We start from the raw sequence: 21,103 nt of genomic DNA, 5'->3' as shown, positions 1-21,103 counted from the left end.
GCTGCAACCAAACCGATAAAAAATTAACAAAACATACAGACACATACAGAACATATACAAAACATATACATACAGACAGTTTGCTAACTTAAACGCGATCAGCTCCCACTACGTATGGTACGAGAAAAAAAAAACAAACATTTGTTTATGGCATTTAAATCGTGATGCTCTATATGCCTAGAACCAAAAGATCCCACCAATCAATGACAAGTTATGAAACTCGAAAGATCCACTCCCCATAAGAATGCAACACAGTATTCGGAAAGACCTGGAATCGAACCAATAGACCTATCCATCAGATTCAATAGTGAAAACTCCACTCCTGCGAGCAAACAGCTTCACGAAAAAACATGGCTGCAACCAAACCGATAAAAAATTAACAAAACATACAGACACATACAGAACATATACAAAACATATACATACAGACAGTTTGCTAACTTAAACGCGATCAGCTCCCACTACGTATGGTACGAGAAAAAAAAAACAAACATTTGTTTATGGCATTTAAATCGTGATGCTCTATATACCTAGAACCAAAAGATCCCACCAATCAATGACAAGTTATGAAACTCGAAAGATCCACTCCCCATAAGAATGCAACACAGTATTCGGAAAGACCTGGAATCGAACCAATAGACCTATCCATCAGATTTAATAGTAAAAACTCCACTCCTGCAAGCAAACAGCTTAGCGAAAAAACATGGCTGCAACCAAACCGATAAAAAATTAACAAAACATACAGACACATACAGAACATATACAAAACAAATACATACAGACAGTTTGCTAACTTAAACGCGATCAGCTCCCACTACGTATTGTACGAAAAGAAAAACAAACATTCGTTTATGGTATTTAAATCGTGTTGCTCTATATGCCTAGAACCAAAAGATCTGCAGTTTAAATCAGCAACACTACATTAGCTAATATTTTGTGAGGTTGATATTTTATGTTTGTTGAGCAAGAAATATAAATAACGTTAATAAACCTTTATGATCTTCAAATATATGCTTTAGGTGTGTTTAGGACTTGTATTGGAATAATAATTATGGCAGTACTTCGAAGCGAAGATGAAAAATAGTTAAAATCACATCATTTACAAGCTCTCACTCTCAATACTTTAGAAACCGTAAATAATTCTTCTGCCAGCCTTTGCTTACTGGACTTTAGACCTTGCTAGGCTATTCTGAAGATATCATTATACAGGAAGCAGGCTGAGTTCGTGCATCCACAACAAAACTGCTTATGATAGACAAATCTCTGTTTAGTGGACTTTAGACTACTGGGTTATGAGAGTTTTTACCACCAACAGCTGTGTAGAACAAAACGGTTTCATTAATATCATTCTTAACAGATTCGAAAAATAAGAAAGGTACACATTTCAAAAACAATTATTATTTATCATATTTAAAAAAATACTTTCATAGAATGATGTCACGCGCCGAAATGAGATGGTGATACCCTACCTGTGGTGATACCCGGGGATACCGCTTCCGTCAATACCCTTGGGTCTACCTTTGGTGCTACTTCCGGTGATACCGATGAGGGGATAGAACCACATGATTAACTACTCAGGCCTACCAAACATCGCACATTTAATGAAAAACTGAAGTTGAAGTCATTCAAATGTTTCTGTAAAGTTGACTTGTTAAACCAGACTGTTCATTGCTTGCAACTTAACAAAGTGCCAGAAATAATTCGCTTTATAATTCTTTTTATATTAATGCTATCTACAGTACCTTTCAAATGTATTTACATTAATAACTTCATTGAAACATTTGCACGCAACCTAAACATGCTTTCATAAGGTCGCGTTAAAACGATTGAAATACCTTTCAGCGTTGTGTAGCAAATAAGAATGCATCTAACGCTATGGTACAAAACGTCGACTTCGTTTATTTTTAACTTCAAAGTTTCTTTAACGTGATCAAACATCTGCCTTGTCTTCACCAACTCCTTGCACTGATACGAAACGTTATGACGTTTCGTTCTTGTTCTTGTGTAAAGGTTCTTTTGTATATTTTGCACCAAGTATACAAGGCTATCGTAAAAAAATAGATGGAAGAGCGTCATCTTGCAGCTTTGTCAAGCATACTCCGGTTTCCGAATTGTGCAGCTTTGTCAAGCAAACCAAATGAAACCATTTCTTAATCGCAGCAAAACTTTTTCAATGATTTCCAGGGGGATTTCTAGGGAGATTTCTTCTGCCATTATTTTTTTCTTAATCCGACCTGTAAAATTCTACAGGCTTGTCCATGGGAATGGGATTCCCACGGGAATCCCATGGGAAATGTCCCATAGGATGGGATGGGATGGGACAGCACGAATTGCATTTCCCATGGGACAGTAGCTAGGCATTTTTATTTAAAAATATTTTAGACAGATTGTCAGAAATTCTTCTTGCGAAACTTTAAAATTAATACGATATGTTATGCTTGAATTGCTTTCATAGTTTACTTCACAATCATACAACACTCAAGTCCGAAAGCCATGTGGCCTGGTGTAAGGTGCGGCAGTCTGACAGACAGTTGAAAATTTGCTGAATGAGCACAGTGACTCGGAATATGAGTGCCAATGATAATGAATTGTCATAGATAGACAACTTTTCTGAACTTTAAAGTTAACAAAGTCAATAAATTTTGTCGTTTTGTATCTCTTTTTGTACATTTGTCCTATCTAGTACACATTAGACTTAAATTTCCATAAATTTAATAACATTTATTGAATTGTATTTTGATGGGAATCCCATGGGATGGGATGGGATGGGAGGGGACAGGCATGAATTGCTATGGGATGGGACAGAAAAAAATGTCCCATGGACAAGCCTGAAAATTCATCTCAGCTTTTCTACATTTTACTGCTGCGTGTACGGACAGTTTTAGTAAGTTACCGTATTTGATTGTTGCAATATATATTTTCTGTATTTGGCATATTTAGCAATACTATGAAGAAAAAAAAGAAATGAAAATGAAAAAGAATAAAGCAAAGAAATGAAGGTTTTGAACATTCAGTGACTTTTATTTATTTAATATGTAAAAAAAAATTTTTGGGCTAGTTGTGCTAATATTTCCCTGCTACTGTAATATTTTTGTTTCGATTCAGTTGTGCTGATGACTCCTAATGGAAGAAAACCGGTTCCACAACATACATTATATTAAAAACTTTTTTTTTGAAGTGCTATTGTGAGTGTTAACCTGGTCAAATGATTTAAGGTTTAGACTTGAAAAAAAAAACTATTGATTTATTTTCTTAATGATTGCTTTCTGTGTTAGGTAGATCGCCCATTTGAGGATGTGTCATAGTACCAGATCACCTTTTCCAGTTAGTGTTTCTCACAATTTAAAATATTATTTTTATTAAATCTCATTCAGACGTTTGCCAACAGTTGACAAAATTTGGGAAAGTCTGCAAAATGTAACAAATCACACCGTATTTCTAGTTAGCCATGGTGGGCCCCTATTTGTAGTGATAGGCCCTAAAAAAATTTCAAACCCTGAACCTTATTGACAATAGGTCAAGAAAGTATCAGGTTAAGACTGAAACCTGTTTTAGTTTTAGGCCTATAATCCTTTCTTTTAGGTGCAATATCAGTCCCCATTGAGATGTGACAAACAAACTTAGTTGACGTTTGCAATCTTGTTTTTATTTTTGTACTTTACTTGATGTTACTTGCAGGAGGGCCATGTGAAGGTGATTGCCTCTCCCCCTCTATCCGGTTATTGATAAAAAAAGAAACCAAAAAAACTCCAAAATCATGTAACAAATAATTTAAGTTAATTAATTTTAATAATACGAAAATAAGTTAATAATTTTAAGCATAATATGGAGATATTGAAAGTAACTTGGTTGCTTGGTGTAAATAAAGACAGTGTCGTTTTGAAGGAAGCCCAAAGTTAAGAATAGACAAAGTAAACGTTTGTGATTTGACTCGGATTTGCGCAGGAAGCAGGGAAATGCTGACGTTAGGGTTAGTCAGATTTTAACATTCGCTGCGCAAAATACTAAATTTTGTGGGTTGTTTTTCGCTTTTGTTCTCAACAACAAAATTACATGCAAATATCGTTCACTTTATTTTGTAGGTAAACAAGTCAAGAACTCGCGTGTTGTTGCTTTTCGAAAGAAAGTTGAAAAAAACTAAACGATCAATTTGTTTGTTTTCAGACAAGAGTCAAGAATACAGGCTTTAGTAAAAGAGTTCAAAATGTAGACACTAAACTCATGTTCAGCAAACGTTTCGAAAACTATACTGTCTTTATCATGGCCGTAGGAAAATAAAACATTTTGGAGATGCGAACAAAATTTACCCAAGTTTTGTTTTTGCAAATATATTTTTAAAAACGCAACAATTTACAATTTGCCCAAATAACTGGACATTTTCGGCAAAATTTATGACAATTATTTTGTAGCGGGTGTGCGACTTCCCTCTACATCTCCATCTCTTACGGTTATGGCCTTCATTATTATTACGTCCGCCCCGTTAGCTCAGTGGTTACGCGCCCGGCTCAAAATCACGCGGCGCTGGTTCGACTCTCGGGGTGTGCGCTTGAGCAACGCATTTCAGGACTACTCTCCATTCAGCGGCACCTAGTGAATGAAATAATTCCCCAGCAACAAGACTTCAACAATCGGAAAACTTCACTCTGTCAATCTCGGTAACCGGCCCTGCGCCAAGAGCCTCTACAAGTATGCGAAACTATCAGGAATAACCTGTCAAGGCTTTGTCAGTCCGAGGATGAAGATTCAAACCAAACCATTATTGATCATTATAATCCTTTCATTGCCACCAAAAATGATTTTAAACTTAAATTGAATTTGCAGCCAAAGCTTTAACTTCAACAGAAATCTAGCTTTAAGTTCACGAGCATGGTCAATAGCTTACAAATGGGCGTCTTAAAAAACATTAATCCACTGAGTCACAAATACGGAAACAAAACGACCAAAACAAGGCGAAATTTACTATATATTTTCTGAGGAGCAAGCCCAACCCATGCATTCTATGAACATCTTTAGCTCTTTTATGCTGCATTTTTAAAGTATTCAGCAAATTTTGCTTCTTTCAAAAACATTTTGATACCCTTCCACAATTGCTTTTCTAGATCCGCTACTGTTTGTTATATCTTTTAAAAAACCAAGATTTTGTGTAGGCTAGTTGGAATAGGCAATTATTTATTATGTTTGCTGTATTGCATTTAAATTTTAGTGGCCAACAGAAACTATTTTCCCATTTATGTGATAGTAGACTAGACAAATTCTCACCCCTGCATTAGGGTGGAGTGAAAACACTTTTTATAAAATTTTTATTAGCTTGGGGTTGGAAAACTTGCCAATTACTACCAAAAACAGTTGTGCAAAATTAGAATGTAATCTGACGACATCTTGATCTGCCACCAGCCACTTGAAAATTTACTATTTCCTTCTACATTAGGGTGGATCAATATAGGGGGGTGTAAAACTTTTTTCCTCATTTTGCTCAGCTTGGGTAGCCATTGGGCATATAGAACACTGTGCCAAAACAATATTTCGATCAAACAAATTTTTGATCTGCAACCTGGCCATTACTTATCGACTAAAAATGCAAAATACATGCAAATGTATATTTGAATTTGACATTAGCATAGAGATTTATTGCAATGCAATGGAAATGATAATATGCATCAAACATCAATCATCAAACTTCCATAGTCACGTTTCGATTCGAACTTGGGAATTTGTTGTCGTAATTCAATGCGTGAGCGTATAAATCCATCTTGCGAATTAACCCCTCACACCGCCGCTGAAGCTTCCGTCACCAACTTGGCGCACTTTTCCACCACTTGCGTGTGACACGAAAATCGAGGAAATAAAATCTCTGGAGTGTCCTTAGCTGCAATCATGTCTCGCAGTTCTTCGTTCCCCATGTTTCTTGTTACAGGAGCCTCCGTAAGATTGAGAGCCTGACAGTCAACTGTATCGTAGTATTCGTTGGCGTCAAACTTTATGGGCGGAATGCAGAATCGTCGCATTGTTCTCTATTCGCGATGTCTTGATCGAGCATTCTGAATTCGCTTAAGTCCAAGCTCACGGATTATCACTACCAATGGCAGATGTAAAGTGGCAAATAAGAAGCACGCCCTTGCAGTGAAGCAGGAATGCAGTTGGTTCTGGAACTCCCCAATCTCAGATGGCGATTTGTCAGCCCCCTTCAGCACCAGAGAACTTGCATCTGTCATTAAACAAGTTAAAAGTGGGAAAGCACAAGGGCCCGATAATATCCCTCCAGAATTCTTAAGGCACTGTGGTCCCAAATGTTTGGCATGGTTGAAAAGCTTCTATTCTGCTTGCCTGACCCTCCAGGCCATACCTAAAATCTGTCGAAAAGCAACTGCAGTGGCACTACTTAAACCAAACAAGCCAGCTGATGATTCAAGAGCTATCGTCCAATATCACTACTCTGCGTCCCATATAAGATCCTGGTACGGCTCCTGCTAACTAGACTCGAGCCAGTTATCGATCTCCAACTACCAAAAGAACAAGTTGGATTTTGGCACGGACGCTGTACGACTCATCAAGCAGTCAAGCTGACCGAGGATATAGAGAAAAGTTTCGAGAAGGGCAACAAAGCAGGAGTAATCTTGGTAGACCTCACTGCTGCCTATGATTCTGTGTGTCACCAAGGGCTAACCCTAAAGCTCCTCCGCATGATCCCAGGCAAAAAGGTAGTGCGATTTCTCGCCAACATTCTGGCAAATCGGACCTTTTTGCCGAAGACGAGTGATGGGCAGTGCAGCCGGCCCAGCCGCTTAAGAAACGGTGTTCCGCAAGGATCATGGTTAGGTTATCCCCTCTACTATATTTAACATCTACATCAGTGACATGCCAGAGACTACGTCACGCCAGTACGGCTATGCTGATGATCTGGCACTACTCCATTCTGATAAGTAGCCTACTGGCATGTGGTAGAGGAAGCACTTACAGATGACATGGCCTAAATCGCAGACTACCTGAAGCTTTGGATGCTGAAACTGAGCCTGGCAAAGATCACTGTCACACCTTTTCACCTTTCCAACATGGAATCTACGCGTCCATTGTCAGTCTTAACGGAAACCCACTCCCACACAACCCGTGCCCCACCTTCCTAGGAGTGAATCTCGATTGACAATTAATATACAAGCACCATGCTGAAGCCCTACATGCTAAGCTATCAGCACGCAACAACTTGCTGAGATGCTTAGCTGGAACATCCTGGGGTTCTAGTACATCTGCACTCCGTACAAGTGCTCTTGCACTTGTTTACAGCACCTCCGAATATGCTTCCCCCACTTGGTGCCGCAGCGCACACACTAGCAAAATTGACACTGCCCTCAACACCACCATGAGAATAATCACTGGTTGCCTGCTTCCAACTCCCACCGACTTTTTGCCTGTGCTATCCGGCATCGCCCTAGGTAGACTGCGTAGGGAAAATCACATACGCAGTCTAGTTTTAGAAGCTATGTCAAGGGATGACCACCTCCTCAACCAGATTGTCCTAAATTCGCACCCTCAAAAGCCCCAGCGCTTGAAATCTCGACGCCCCTTTTCCGGACATGCTGCAGATATCTGCAAGTCTAACTTCCACATTACCGAAACTTGGAACAGTGAATGGAGAGAAGTTGCGAGACCAACCCAATTCACAGTTCCTCCCAATACCAACACTCCACCCGGAGCAGAACTACCTCGGAAGGAATGGGTGAAGCTCAATCGCTTGCTGACTGGGGTGGGCCATTTCAACAGCAACATGTTTCAATGGGGCCTCACCGACTCACCATCTTGTGCATGTGCCTCAGAATCTCAGACTGCATAACACATTATCTACCAATGTCCTGAATATCGACCCCAGGATAGATATAGCCTATGGAGTGTGGACCTCACAACGCTCGATGAACCCACAATCCATTGGCTGCTGTGCCTGGATGTAACAACGTGATCTGCGGCGGTCTCAAACGCAAGAGGAAGAATATTCTCGAACTTTTTGGGAAGATGCTCCATACACAAAGCAAGAGCTTATCCAAGAGGGCAGAAAAATTCACGTGGTCTAGCTGTTAGTCCATCCAGATGTGCAAATACATGTCTAATGCAAATACACGATACTGTTCTCCAGAGAAATGGATACTTTGCACACTCAGAAAACATTACGTTGGCCATGATCACAGATGAGAGGCAGATAATCCGTGAGCTTGGACTTAAGTGAATTCAGAAAGCTCGATCAAGACATCGCGAACAGAGAACAATGCGACGATTCTGCATTCCGCCCATAAAGTTTGACGCCAACGAATACTACGATATGGTTGACTGTCAGGTTCTCAATCTCACCGAGCCTCCTGTGACAAGAAATATGAGAGACCAAAAAGTAGGAGACATGATTGCAGCTAAGGACACTCCAGAACTTTGGTGGAAAGGTGCGTCAAGTTGGTGACGGAAGCTTCAGCGGCGGTGTGAGGGGTTAATTCGCAAGATGAATTTATACGCTCACGCATTGAATCACGACAACAAATGCCCAAGTTCGAATCGAAACGTGACTATTTCATCTAAAGCGAGGAAGTTTGATGCATATTATCATTTCCATTGCATTGCAATAAATCTCTATGCTAACGTCAAATTTAAATACATTTGCATGTATTTTTGTATTTTTGCGGTTTTAGTCAATGAGTAATGGCCTGGTTGCAGATCAAAAATTTGTTCGATCGAAATATAGTTTTAGCACAGTGTTCTATATACCCATTGGCAAGTTTTGGCCACCCAAGCTGAGTAAAATGAGGAAAAAAGTTTTACACCCCCCTAAATTGATCCACCCTAATGTAGAAGGAAATAATAAATTTTCAAGTGGCTGGTGGCAGATCAAAAATTTGTTCGATAGAAATGAATTTTTTACACAATGTTCTGTACACCCAATGGCAAGTTTTCCAACCCCAAGCTAAGCAAAATGAGGAAAAAGGTGTTTTACCCACCTAAATCGATCCACCCTACCCTGCATATAACAATCATCTACTTATTGAAACTTCGACTCACTTCCGTTGAAGTAAGTGGTGGTGGAATCAGACCGCCGCGCGTGTTGTGTTTAATAGTCTTAGCTCACCACTCTTTGAAAGAAGCCAAACTGCAATGACATCTAAAGTCAAAACACGAACATACCTTGATAAAAGCTACGATATCTCTAAAAATAAAGGACTTGTTTACAGTATGCAAATGCAACAATATAGGTTTCGTGACGCAGTGGTCAGAGTAGGTTAAAGGTAAAAGTTTTCTCTTTTATTTTAAACTTGCTCTTCTTGCTGCTGTTACTAACTTATTACGAATTAGTGATTCTATTCACGTACATCGCCTGCTGCCTGTCACGTAACAGTTGTTACCGGCTGTTCAGCAGATTGGCTCTTGCTTGGTTCTTGAGTGGTGGCAGTGGGTCAATGTTTCAAGGACATAATGTAGATTTAACTCAATGAAGTCTACTAAAGTAGCCTAATACAGTGAGTAACCAGTGGTTTGATGACTATCTCTGGCTGGAGTATTCAGAAGCTAAGGATGCCACATTTTGCTTTCCCTATCGAGTTTTCAACAGCTTGGTATGTTATAGTCCTGTTAACATTAGTTAAAGTTTATTCTATTAAACTGCAATTATGCTCCACCGGTGTTAAATGATTTTTTATTCTTAATGTTTCTTTATCCTATCCACGAAGATTTCATGCGCAATATAATGACAACAAAGTTTAAAACACAAAATGAGCGAGCAATTATATTATATACGTATTGAAATGCAGTATGACGAAATAATGCAACTAAAGTCAACATGTTCCTACGTTTATTATACGTTAAAATACGTTTCACATGTAGTAAAATTCTTTTCTCATTCTTTTATTTCTGAGGATATTGCGTGCGTTGCTTATTGCCTTTAAATTGGAAGACTTGCGTCCCCGCAAGCAAGATTGTGGATTTTTTACATCGATTCAACGCCCTACAACGTTGAATCGATGTAAAATCAGCAGATTTAGCTGGCTGGGGTTGGCGCTTTAGTTGATTAATTATTTTTACCTTCAGTGAAGCTTGTTTTTACGTCTAATAAACGTAGAAACATGTTGACTTTAACTGTTTTAAACTTATCATTTGATATTGTGCATTTTCCTGATGAAATCTTCGTGGATAGGAAGAAAAAATACGGTATTAAGAATAAAAAATCATTTCACACCGGCTGAGTATGTATTGCAGTTGAACTACGCCCGGTGGCCGTCACAGTATATTTATTCCATTAACTTATATTAGCCTCAATTGTCACAATGCCATAGGCTACGCAATACGCATGTGACCGCCTCTGCGTTTGATATACCTACTATGTTTTGACATCTGTATTTTCCAAGCATGGAAAAACGGTTTCACAGCGTTTCAGTACAGTATTTGGTAATTTCTCTATCAACTAACAGACTAGTCAAAATCATGAGGCATATTTAACTAACAGACTGTTAGATAATAATCAGAAAGCGCATTTGTAAAAAACGTTTTTTCAATCTGGAAAAAAGCTACGCAGAATTTCGCTAGCCATGGCAGTTGCAAGTCCCATATGGAATCAAACTGTGATTTATTTTGAATTATATTTTTTTCAACAGATCAGACATGTCAAAAATGTGGGACTTTGGATAGGCTATATTGCAGTAGACCAGGGGTTCTTAACCAGGGGTAAATTTACCCCCTGGGGGTAAATTTCACCTACCGAGGGGGTAAATTTACTGAATCATAAATTAAAGCAAACTTCATTTTTTCTGTTATTAAAAAACTGGTAGTGTTGCACTCGATTTTGATTCAAATTTATGCTGTTCTCCTTTATCACACCGAAGTTCGGTGGCTCTCCAGGGGTCTTGTTTTGTCTCGAGGTTTCGAACTACATGGTGAAATCGAGATTTTTCTTCAAGAACGAAAATCCCCGTTGAGTAAGCACTTTGGCGACAATAAATTTATTGGCGCATTTTGGTTTACTTGACAGACATTTTTTCAAGTTTGAACCAGCTCAATATGCAAATGCAAGGAAAAAGTGTTACCATTATAGATGTACATGATAAAATTCAGGGCTTTCAGACAAAATTAGATCTGTGGAGTAGAAGAGTTCAAAAAGGAATTTACGCAAATTTTCTAATATTTGATGATTGGAAAGTCAGTAGAAGTCGCAACGAGATTTCTGACCTCGAGGTCGAAATATGCCAGCACCTTGCCACCTTAAAAAACAACTTTCACGGTTACTTTGAAGGTGAAAGTTTTAACAGTAGGCTACTGCTCTTTGGATAACTCATCTCTTCGAAGCCAAGTTAGAAAGTATTGCTGACGATGATCTTTGCAAAGATGAATTGATTGATTTTCAATGTTCAACAACGCTTTGTTCCAAATTCTTATCGTACAATGGTGACTTTTCCAAGTTTTGGTGTGGATTAATCGAAGAGTTTCCTACGCTGACTAAGCGTGCATTTGAGGTTGTTATACCTTTTCCAACTACTTATCTGTGTGAAGCAGGGTTCTCTTCATTGTTGACTATTAAAAAAAAACATCGATCTCGCTTAGTTCCCAAATACGACATGCGAGTAGCTCTTTCAACGACTGTTCCAACAATCTCCAACATTGTTCGTGGAAAGCAAGCACATAAGTCCCACTGATTGACTGGTGAAATTGCGTGTCAGTTATTAATAAAAGAAAAAAAACTTAAACATTCTTGTGTGCATTTAACATTGTTATTTAGGACATTTGAGTAGACATTATTTTTCACAGGACCCCGTCAAGAACAATCGTGTCTTCGGCAAATAAACAGCTTGTTTTTATATTTGCCAAGGTAAATCCAGACAAAAAGGATGTTTTGCATTTCTTCGCATGGGTAACTGGACACAATGACATCACAAGGGGCCACCAAAACGGTGGGGGTAAATTTTCCTTTTTTCATTCCTCAAGGGGTAAACGAGACAAAAAAGGTTAAGAACCCCTGCAGTAGACAATAGCAGTAGAAAACAAGAGAAATTAAATAATATATCACTGTCTTGCATGTCTTGCACCAGTGGCGTAGCCAAGGGAGGGGGATTGGGGGTTTCAACTTTTCAAATTGAATTTACAGATGTTAATACATGGTTTGCAAGAAAAGCTTTAGCCTATGAAGTAATTGCACGTCAAACTGTGCAAGGATGCAAGCCATCTGTAACTGCTGAGATCGCTTGTTCGATCTAGATTGACGTCTAAACAGCTATTCGTTATACAAACTTGAATATATCAGAAATAAAGTAACTTCATTGCATAGGCGTAGCCAGGGGGGGGGGGCGAAAGGGGCCATGGCCCCCCCAAATTTTCAAAGTTTGGATTCCGAAGTTGAACCCTTTGTTGAAAATATAATATAATTTGTATAAATTTATATCGTTTTCCAAGACATCTGGCTATTAACACCCCCCAGGACTTGTTTTAGACACACAGAAAGACACCAATAAATTTTGCAAATCGTAAATCGCGCAAACTTTACGCGATTTACGCTTCTTTTAACCATGGACTTCTAAATAGTATCAGGACTGGAAACTCAGTTTACAACAGTAGGCCAAACAGTTGGTACAACAGTTGGCCAACAGTGGGCCAACAGCCAAGTAACTAACCTTGTTGGCCCACTGTTGACCAACTGTTGTACCAACTGTTTGGCCTACTGTTGTAAACTGAGCTTCCAGTCCTGATACTATGTTTTAACTAATCTGTGGAAGCAATTTCAGAATCGCGTACTCTGTTGGGTCTTTGCGTAGCTGAGTTTTTTGTGTTCTCTAATTTTAGCCGCAGTTTTTTCCCGTTCGTGTGTAACGGCTACCTTTAATAAGTTAATAGCTGTTCATCTGCCTATAAATTTCATACAAATATTACCCTGAAAGTGTTTCCAGAAAGCGCTATAATCCATTATTTGAGTGCAATTTTGCAAAAATTTTCCGGGGGAGCATGCTCCAGGACCCCCCTAGAATACGCGTGCCTTCGGCACGCTCTAACCCCCCGCCAGCTTTATTGCTTCACTTGCTTAACCCACCAGGATACGCCACTGCACATCAAGTGGCGATGTCTTAAATCAAACACTCTGTCGTTCTCTTCAATTTATCAAATATTTGGCCCCCCCACATTTTTTTTCTGGCTACGCCACTGCTTCATTGTCTCAAAGCTTTTTGTTTGACACTCATCAAGATGTATGACGTCTATGACGTTACATTTTCTAAACTTTGGGTTGACTTTAAAGCATAAAAGTTAGTGACTTACCAGAATAAGGTCGCTTTTTGGATCAACTAAGGAGAAAATTGATAAATAATAAAACTGTAATAATCTCGCAAAAAAATCAATCAACATAATATGTCTCTAAAACAAAGTTTGCCTAATTTTAAACAAAACCGCATTAAAAGAGCGAGTTTTGCCAATACCAAACATTCAAATATCTCAGCCAGGGAATTAGCAACAAGAAAACATAGAGACTTAGCTTTATTGCTGAAAAATGCCGAAGAGAACATAATCTTTTCCTTTTGCTATGCCACCGGACAGCACCATTTTACAGGAATATTCATACGCACAATTTTGTTGAAAATGCTCTTAGAAGGCACCAAACTGAATGTAATTTTTCAAAAATTTCTGGGGGAGGCCCCCCAGACCTCCGCCGCTAAGTGTCGCCTTCAGCGAGCACGCCATCGGGCTTCGCCCGTCGGCTGTCAACACCCACCCTTTCAAAATTTCTGACTACGCTACTATCTTGCACTCTCAATATTTTGCCCCCCCATTGTTGAAGGTCTGGCGGCGCCACTGATTATAACTAATAACGCGAACCCCTTGGGTCAGGTTTCGCACCCCTTGTCAAGAGCAAGATTGAATAGACGGAAAAAAAATTTTGTATTTAAGCTTGGTCGTTTGCAGCCAAGTACGTTGATCAGAGAATAAAAACCGAGAAAAGGAAGCTTCGGAGGCGGAGCTGGATCGTAGATTGGACCGGATCATGTTGCTTTTCCGCTTTATCCACGTTGAGACAATATCGACCTTTCTTCATTAACTGATTTGTTAGTTGTGGTGCATTCTGACTTTTACTCGTTTTTTGGCTTATGTGATTGATAGATATAGATTGCTTCCAATAAATGTTTTTAGACGACTGGATTTAGTCGTTAAACAATCTATGACGACTTTTCTTATCTCAAGACAAATACATCCTACTTTGACGACTGTTTGACTTTTCAAGCAAAGATGTTTTCGAGACGTTTTACAAAAAAGATTTGGCAAAAAGCCTTCTAGTGGACAAAGTGCTTCGATTGACGCAGAAAAGTCGACGCTATCGAAACTGAAGCAGGAATGCGGGGGCATGTTTTGAATTTTTAATCATCACTTTATACATTTAATGCGTTGGAAGGGATTGGTTGCTTCTTCTCAAACAAATCAAACCTGGAAAGTGTTTTTTAGAAAGACTCCTAGTCAGTAAACTGAAGCTCTGACACAAAAGCATTAAAAACGTGCTTACCACCGAGGTACCTCTATTTAAACCGATAATTTAAATCGTCGGTGCAGCCACTGGACTGTGGTGCTGTCAAGCGCCGTAATATTAGCATTTCAAACTTGAGGTCCGTAGATAGGACGCAAAAGAAGCGGTTCTTCGTTCATTGTGGGTTTTTACATTTTGTCACAAATTCCTTTCAGTATCAATCGTCCCACAAAGACGCCACATCCACCAGCGTTGAAATGACTGTGAACATATTGACCATGGGTTACTGGCCCACCTACACGCCTATGGAGGTCCAACTACCCGCTGAAATGGTGAGTTGCCAATGTGCCATGGCCTCCTAAAGATACGGCCTGGTTCGTCACGTTTTGCTGACTCTTAATAACAGTTTGACTGTAGTTTTCCAGCATTCTCTATCTCATGTTGCACTGTCTGGTAGTGTTACGACCCGTTATGTTTCCTGACAGAGTTGATATGAAAGAAAATATGGTTATTATAAACACACCTTTGGTGAAACTGTAAGTTTAAAAATATGAGGTTACAATAGTTGGTAATTGTTATGAATCCATGCTCATTCATCACAAATCCTCAAATTAGGGTTTAATAAACAAAACATACGATATAGCTGAACATAAACATAGCGGTTAACATCAACATAATACGGTAGTAGGTATTAACTTATGTAAAGAGATTATACACTACAGCTTACAAACTAAAGATTGCATGCAACTGAAATGTCTTCACTACTAAACGATCTGCTGTATGAAGCTACGCTGCTAGAACACAAGTGAAGTGTCGCGGCAGGTACTTGATTGTTTAAACGAGCAATTACCTACGTCATAGTACCGCAAGGAGAAGCAATAGAAATGATTAGTTGTAATCTACAAGAGTAATATAATCTCGGACCACGGGCACGGAACTGAGACACGTTGTTTGCCTCTTTCACAAGAGTGGCCAAGACCGTTTGAGGACAACACTGATTGGCCGATATTGTTGATAATCTTTGATGGTTTGTTGCAGGTTCGACTTCAAGAAAACTTTCGAACGTTTTACCTGAGCAAACATTCAGGTAGGAAGCTAACCTTCCAATCCACATTGGGACATTGCGTGCTCAAGAGCAAGTTTAAAAATGTAAGTTATTTGGAAGAAAGCATGATGTCTGTCTTGTCTATGCATATATCACAATCTACGCTGCTTAAAAACCGTTTAAACAAATACAGAGTTTTTGCTTAACCTTCTAACTCTTTAAAAGCGTTCTTTTCCCGGAATGGCCCATTTCGGAGAATCCGCTTCGGAGAATCCGCTTCGGAGAATCCGTTTCGGAGAATCCGTTTCGGAGAGGCCGATTTGGAGAAATTCCAATTCGGAGACAGCCTTTTTCGGAGAAAACCGATTCGGTGATTTCTTAATTCCAGCGTCGGCTTCTGTTTATTTAGAGAATTTGTCTGGGCGGTTTTTGTGTTTACCTTCCCATGCCCATGCAAACGAGAAAGTTATTGTTTCAGTGAGGTAGATTAAGATTAGCTGATATCTTGCCGCGGGTATGGGCTATAGCAATATCTAGCAACTTTAGTTGAGGCCTTTTCGCTGAGACTTCATTTGATTAACCACTATTGTTTGTCACGAAACGCCGTTTGACAACTGTTTTATTTTTTTCGCTGAGACTTTGGCTGAGACTTTATTTGATTAACCTCTATTAGAAGCTAATTCCTTTGAATAAACAGATGCCACTGTGAGGTTTTGGAAATCTGCGAAAAAGGCGTCTCCGAACTGGGATTTCTCCGAATAGTAGCAGACTGTTCTTTTTCTATGCCATGTCATTTTGTATGTTTTAAAAGCCTGTTAAAGTTGTTGTTTGTTGCATCAAATATTATGAGCTATTTCTGAACAAATTGTAAGCATTTGCAAATTTTCAACAAAATAATCTAAAATCAACGTTGTGCATCTCTTTTCAGGGTAACAAGGAGCTGCAGGTGTCATTGTTCCAAACCCTCGTCCTCCTCCTCTTCAACGAAGGTGACTCATTTACCTACCAACAGATACGAGACGCAACATCCATTGATGAATCCGAATTGAAGCGGACTCTTCAGTCGCTGGCGTGCGGGAAGGCTCATAAATTCGATAAGAGATGAAAAGCAATCACTGGGCTAACGAGTCATCTGCTTCAGAGAACGAAACTTGAATACGAATTCTTCTCTAGGCATTAGCTTAATGGCAGTCAAAACCCTCAGAAAGAAACCAAGCCTTGTGCGATATTGTGATTTAAAGAAATATTAAACGGTCAAGCAGAGCCCCTCCATATAATTGAGATTCTAATTTTAATTCTTGAAAAATATCCACCCATGGTAAAACTCCCTGGGCCACACTTAAAAAAATTATTGCACCAAGATGGGATACGAAAGTGCATTGTTGAAGAGATATTGCTTTGCTAATAACTGAAAGCAACTTGCAATGATCGGGTTTTGTGATGCGTTTGGATTGATCATTCTTAGCAAACCACGTTCAAGCGTACCTGCAATATTTTATGGTTTTTCAACTGGTGTATCATCTCCCATCAGTGGCTGGGTAACACGAGTACTTGTCTGCAATAAAGTAGTGAAGGATATACACAAAAAGGGCTCAACTGAACACGTCGTCATCCCACTTGGGTTTGATGAAAAGGTTGTTTGTGTATCTCAAGGTTCCCAAAGGCAAGGAAGTCGCAAGTTCCGATGATTTCGAGTTCAATTCCAGCTTCAGGCACAAACTAATCCGCATCAAGATCAATCAGATACAACTGAAAGAAACTGTGAGTATGAGGCTACGGTAGTTTAGACGACCGCCAGGCCTTCTGCGAGAATATTGGAATACATATGTGTTTCTCTAATTGTTGTGTGTTCCTTTTATTGTGGTATGTTATTATGTGTGTTTCTTATGGTCGTGTGTATTCCTTTGATTGTCACGTGTGTTTCTTTAATTATTACATGTATACCTTTCATTGTCATGACGTGTGTTTCCGATTGTCATGTGTGTGTTTGTTCTCAGGTTGAGGAAAACAGGGACACGACGGAACGCGTCTTTCAAGACCGACGATGCTAGATCGATGCTGCCATCGTGCGGATAATGAAAATGCGAAAATCTCTTTCACATCAACTTCTTGTTTCTGAACTTTATGAACAGTTGAAGTTTCCGCTAAAGGTGAGCGCCGCAAATTCTGAATTGTATGTCAGTCCACGTTTACAAAATAGGCTATTTTGAAAATTTTCATACTATTTCACAAGTGTAGATGGAACGATCTGTTTTAGCCTGATGCAGCGGATTTGCGATTACCACAGCAAACCCGCAGCATCAGGCTGAGATCGTTCTATCCACACTTGTGAAATATGTAACGATCATGCTGCCAAAAGCGAAACTTATTGCTATTAATCTTGTATGTTTTGTTTATTGCTCTTTAGATGAGGTCATGTAAAGAACATTTTGTTTACCGTTTACCAGTGGGGACTTTCTTCTTTAATTACAGCATGCAAACAGGTTGCGTCGGCTTTATGCCCAATCTTATTTAATTCTCTCGTTCATTCGACCAAGTGTTGAAGAGACACCCCATTCTTTTTCTTGTATTACGTTTTATGCTATAATTTGTAATGCCAGTCATTTGGAGTGGGACCTACGGGTGTGGGAATGCCCCGCAAAACCTGCACGTTAAAAAAACTAAACCCAACGATGATCGAATCGCTATTAAATCGACCAACCCAGACAGCAAATCAGTCGTTTTCTGCAGACGTTGAATCAATGTAAAAATCATCTGATTTGATGTCTGGAAACAAACTTACGTTTGTGAATTAGCCTCGTTTTCAAATCTTTTAAGTTGCCTTCTGGCCGTGATGTGGATGTCTAAATCTTAGTGAGATGAGAAGTAGCTTGAAAATGAAATGAAAGAATCGTCGTTGTTTTGCAGCCGATGGACATCAAGAAACGCATCGAGAGCCTAATGGAGCGCGATTACATGGAAAGAGACAAAGAGAACACGACGCAATATCATTACGTCGCATGGCGCGGTGGACGTGGTTCACAATCCAACCTCAGACTCGAAGCCAACGCGTGATGTTGGCCGAGTAGGGACGCGATAACAAGATTTGACTGTTCATCGCGGCAGGTCGCGGGTCTTGTACGCGATTATTGGTTTGAATGAGACCTCTGCAATGCGACATGTGGTGTACTCTCTATGTACATTGTTTGGAAACTATCAATATTCTTGTTGTTCATTGTTTCAAATTCTGCGAAGGTGTTTTTAAACATTGCAAGCGTCAGCCAAGCGGAGATTCAGTTTGTGTGATTCTGCTTTTGCGCTTTCATTGCTTTTTCGTCTTCATAAACCAGACAGCAAATCAGTCGCTTTTGCATTGATTCAACGTCCACAGACGTTGATTCAATGTAAAAAGCGACTGATTTTTTGGCTGAAAAAATGTTTTGAAAGAAAAAAGTATGTGGCTGTTTCCACGTTTGTACAACATTCTAACAACGAACTTTTGATACTTGTAATGAACCAGACCTTTCACGATGCTGGACTGCTGTTGTCACAATATTCGCCAATCCTTTAAAACAAGGCGCCGAATTACGGCAGAAAAATGTTCTTGAGTCTTTGCAAACGTTCATTTTTGTAGTACTGCTGTCTCCCATCTGGTGGATAATTGATAAACTTAATTTCTGGAACAACTTAGTCTACATACTCAAATCTTTAACAGGATTGGCAGGGGTTTTGTTTTATGACGTAGTTTCTTACAATGTGGATTGTGAAGTTAAGGTCAAAACTTTTCAAAACACAACTTCAAACTTCATGAGATTTTGTGCATCAAGATTTGGGTTATTGACGTGACAGTCAGCTGTTTGATCAGTAGGCTATATCAACGGGCTTATCCGCCACACTGGGCTTTTGTATCCGTCCAAAAGTGGACAACACCGGCCTGCTATGGGTTGGGTTGCAACGGAAGCAATTCATTTCCATCACAATGCTTGTACTCCCCAACAGCACAGTTCTCTGCTAATGTACAAGGAATTATTTTACGCATTTTCTTGCAAGTTTTGTGTAATAATAACATTGCACTCGCGAGAATATGTTTGGTTTGTTTTTACCTCATCCTTAGTGGTTGTAGATCTGGGTTCGATTCCAGGTCTGGTCATACCGAAGACTTCAAAAACCGTACGAGTTGTGTTCTTTCTTGCATACCGCAGGGAGAATAAGTTGGGTAATAATGTGATGACATCGCAAATCTGATACGCATTTAAAAATGAGCCCTTTCGCTAAAAGACTTCGGCAGTTGTAGAGCGACAATAAATAAACCAGAGCTTTCCAGTATCATTCGAAGATGTACTTAGTCCTGTTTTTTAGACTCCTGCTCCATTCCGACGTCTGTGACTCTAAATATTTCGGAAGTATTGACTCCAACCTTACTCCAAATGCAGAACATAAGCCACAATCCAAATTTTGATAGCTTACTATAACACCTTCACTCCCTCGGAATAAAAAGAAAATCATATTATTATCTGAAAAAAATACTGTTTAGAAGAAAACCTTAATAATAATTTATTTCACATCAGCTGGGCGCAAAATAGCGTCAATGAAAAGTCTCCACAATTTACGATTTTCAGCCAAGTGTTGCAGTTCTTCCGGGCCGAGCTCTGCAAGGAATCGAACCCTTCGCATGAATGTTTCTGCTGGTCCTGATTTGGTTCTAGCAGTATGGCAAAAACATTTTGTTTCTGGCAAGAATCTTCAACTCCTACACACCTGTGGAGTCAGTGTATGACAAAGGTAGTGAGTACTAGCGGTGGCCCACGCTACTTTTGGTGCGAGTAGGGGTAGCGCGTCACTTTCAAAGTGGCGGATACCCACTTCGAAACATTGTATAGGTTACAGCAACATTGGACGTAGCCACTGCACCTGGTTTTTCACTGCCTGCCTTGATCTGTCAGAAGAACACCAGACAATTGGATTAAACTGAATATATTGCAAACAAAGATTGAAAGTTGGCCACTTTAATTGGAAATAGAACATTTGTGTGAATAAAATCGCGATGTAAGTGTAAGTCTACTTTGCAAAACTTTAATTCAAGTCGGAAATATTTTCAGCAAAGCCAAAACTAGCTCAAAAAGCCCCATATTCAATTAAACTATACCAAGAATCGAACTGGGACCTTCGGGTCAGGTTCTGGCGCAACATCACACCTTTGAGTTCAACGTTTAGAGCTTGTGGGTTCGATACCTTATCCGGTCATACCAAAAACTTTATGAAAACTAAACCTCTATTTTTTTCTTCATGCGTCGCACTCAGCTTTGTGCAATGACACAAGTAGCTTATGGTTGGAAATACTTTACCATCCACCCAGACAGCTAAATCAGACGCTGTTTACATTGATTCAACGTTTGCAGACGTTGAATCAATGTAAAATTGACAGATTTTGTTGTATGGGTAGGTGTCATTGACAACAAACCTGCCAATACAAACTGAAACAATCAACTAATTATACCATTGTCCGGTTTGTGCGACACTGTAAATCATGGGGAAAATATAAATTCTCAAATCATACAACTATTGAAATTGTTCCGGTGCAACAATTCAAACTCGCTTTTCAAATTGTTCATTTAAAATGTTAG

At 39.4% G+C, this 21,103-nt stretch overlaps 1 pseudogene; it reads left to right on the top strand.

Moving 5' to 3' along the window:
• LOC145787878 (cullin-4A-like) overlaps positions 1 to 18,554 on the top strand; it is a 75,119-nt pseudogene extending 56,565 nt beyond the window's left edge.
• The last annotated feature ends 2,549 nt before the right edge of the window (positions 18,555 to 21,103 follow it).

This window comes from Aplidium turbinatum, chromosome 18 (assembly GCF_918807975.1).
Source record: "Aplidium turbinatum chromosome 18, kaAplTurb1.1, whole genome shotgun sequence".
Taxonomy (NCBI): domain Eukaryota; kingdom Metazoa; phylum Chordata; class Ascidiacea; order Aplousobranchia; family Polyclinidae; genus Aplidium; species Aplidium turbinatum.
The sequence above is the reverse complement of the archived record's forward strand: the minus strand, read 5'-3'. Positions and strand labels throughout refer to the sequence as shown.